The 2535-nt window shown below is 42.1% G+C and overlaps 1 non-coding gene across 1 annotated transcript; it reads left to right on the plus strand.

The window, feature by feature from the left end:
- Positions 1-2170: 2170 nt before the first annotated feature.
- On the plus strand, positions 2171-2277 carry LOC112753970 (small nucleolar RNA R71). The gene has a single exon (XR_003178329.1). It is a non-coding gene; the product is annotated as a small nucleolar RNA R71 (small nucleolar RNA).
- Positions 2278-2535: the final 258 nt, after the last annotated feature.

Consider the following 2535-nt stretch of genomic DNA (forward strand, 5'->3'; position numbering starts at 1 on the left):
TAGCTAAAGTTATAGCCGTTTGAGTGCGAAGAGGTCATGCTGGACAGCTTAGCAATTTCTCCAACTTCTTGTATTCCTTCCACTTTTGCATGCTTCGTTTCCATCCTCTGAGCCATTCCTGCCCTGTAATCTCTGAAATCACTTAACACACATATCAAGGCATCTAATGGTAATAAGAGAGGATTAATAATAAGTAATTTAAAACCATGGAAAACATGTTTTCAATCAAAGCACATAATTAGGAAGGCAAATGTAAAACCATGCAAATAGTATGAATAAGTGGGCAAAGAGTAGATAAAATCCACTCAATTAAGCACAACATAAATCATGAAATAGTGGTTTATTAGAGACTTTGTTGCTGGTCTCATATGATTCTGGTGGTTTTGGCTCCACTTGAGTTTCCTTTAGCTATGGTAACTGCTGACTGTCTTGTTCATTAACCAAAGGAATTCCCTGTGCTTCAATGCTTGTTTCTTCCACCAGTGCTTTGTCGTGCTCTTTCCTTGGTTCCTTGTTTTCTTGATCTGCCTCTTGTGAGGGTTTGAAGACATTGAATGCGAGTTGTTCATCATGTATCCTCAGTATTAGCTCTCCTCGCTCCACATCTATGAGCGCTCTGGATGTAGCTAGGAACGGTCTTCCCAATATGATTAGGTGGATGTGACTTTCTTCCATTTCCAATATGACAAAGTCTGTAGGAAGGAAGTAGTTCCCAACCTTTACCAACACGTTTTCAACCACTCCCACTGCTTGTTTTTGAGTTTTGTCAGCCAGCCTGATGACTACGTCTGTAGGTATTAGCTCATTGATCTGCAGCTTCTTTATGAGAGATAAAGGCATTAAGTTGATGCTTTCTCCCAGATCACAGAGTCCTTTGTCAAACATTGTTTCTCCTATGGCACAGGGGATGTGAAAACTCCCTGGGTCCCTCCTTTTTGTAGGCAACTCTGGTTGAATGAGAGCACTGCACTCCTTATTCATCACTATTATTTGCCCTCCTTTGAGTGAGCTTTTCCTGGTCAGCAGCTCTTTCATATACTTAGTGTATGATGGCATTTGTTGGAGAGCCTTAATGAATGGTATATTTACATGGAGAGATGCAAACATATCAAGGAACTTTGAGTATATTCTTTTTTCTACACCACCTTTGAGTCTTTGGGGAAAAGGTGCGTAGAGTTTCAGTAGCTCCGTCTGTGTAAGTGTGGTTTCTTGGTGATCCTCTTCTTGTCTCTCTACTGAGGTATCTCCTGGTTGTTTTAAATGTTTGTTTAGCTCTTCCTCAGTACCCTTATCACTTATAGTGACCATCTTGCAATCTTCCCATCTGACCTTCTTTGCTTCACCTCTCGGGTTCTTCTCTGTGTCACTTGGGAAGCTATCAGTAGGTTTGGGAATCTTCTCAGAGAGGTATCCCACTTAAAACTCCAGCCTCTTGATGGTGTCTCCCTGGTTCTTGATATTGGCTTGCACCTCCTCTTTGAACACCTTGTTATCTTGGATTTCCTTACATATGCCTTCAAGTAGAGTCTCAATCCTTGATAGTCTTTCTTCTGATGATGGAGAGTTGAGATTGGAGGGATGAGAAAGGCTATTTTGGCTTTGGTATGGATGTTGAGATGTGTTGTTAGGTGAGTGTTGATATGATCACTGTGTGGGATGTTGGTGAGCTGCATTGTTGTTGGGGTTGTGGCGTCTCTGATCTTGGCCTTGGTCTTGTTGATTTCCCCACCCAAAGTTTGGGTGGTTCCTCAAGCTAGGATTATATGTTTTGGAGTATGGGTCATGGTTTTGCCTAGGTGAATTTCCAATGTAGTTGGCTTGCTCCTGACTACCCTCTGCTTCTTCAGTCACTCCTTCTTGAGTTGCTGCTGAAGAGGTGATTGCAGCTACTTGATTCCTCTCCATCTTCTTGGTGAGGTCAGCCAATTGCTTGGTAATCATCTTGTTTTAAGCTAGCAGTGCATCCACATTGTTTAGCTCCATCACTCCTCTAGTGTTGCCTCTTTCAGAAGCATAGAAGTAGTCATTCTCAGCTACAGTCTCAATGACATCTATGGCTTCTTCAATAGTCTTCTTCTTGTTCAGAGATCCCCCGGATGAGTGGTCTACTGTCTTCTTTGATTCATAAGAAAGACCTTCATAGAAAATGTGCAACTACACCCATTCATTGAACATATCTGGCGGGCACCTTCTTGTCAAGTCTTTAAACCTCTCCCATGCTTCATATAGAGTCTCACCATCTTGCTGCCTGAAAGTTTGAACCTCAGCTCTCAACCTGTTGATTCTTTGAGGAGGATAGAATCTCGCCAAGAATTTGTTTACCACATCTTCCCAGGTTGTTAAGCTCTCCTTTCGGGAAGGATTCCAGCCATTTAGATGCCTTGTCCTTGAGTGAGAAGGGGAATAGAAGTAGTCTGTAGGTGTCAGGATGAACACCATTAGACTTCACAGTGTCACATATCCTCAGGAAGGTGGTTAGATATTGATTGGGATCTTCTTAAACACTTCCTCCGAATGAATAGTTGTTCTGAACAA

Source organism: Arachis hypogaea, chromosome 15 (genome assembly GCF_003086295.3).
Source record: "Arachis hypogaea cultivar Tifrunner chromosome 15, arahy.Tifrunner.gnm2.J5K5, whole genome shotgun sequence".
Lineage (NCBI taxonomy): Eukaryota > Viridiplantae > Streptophyta > Magnoliopsida > Fabales > Fabaceae > Arachis > Arachis hypogaea.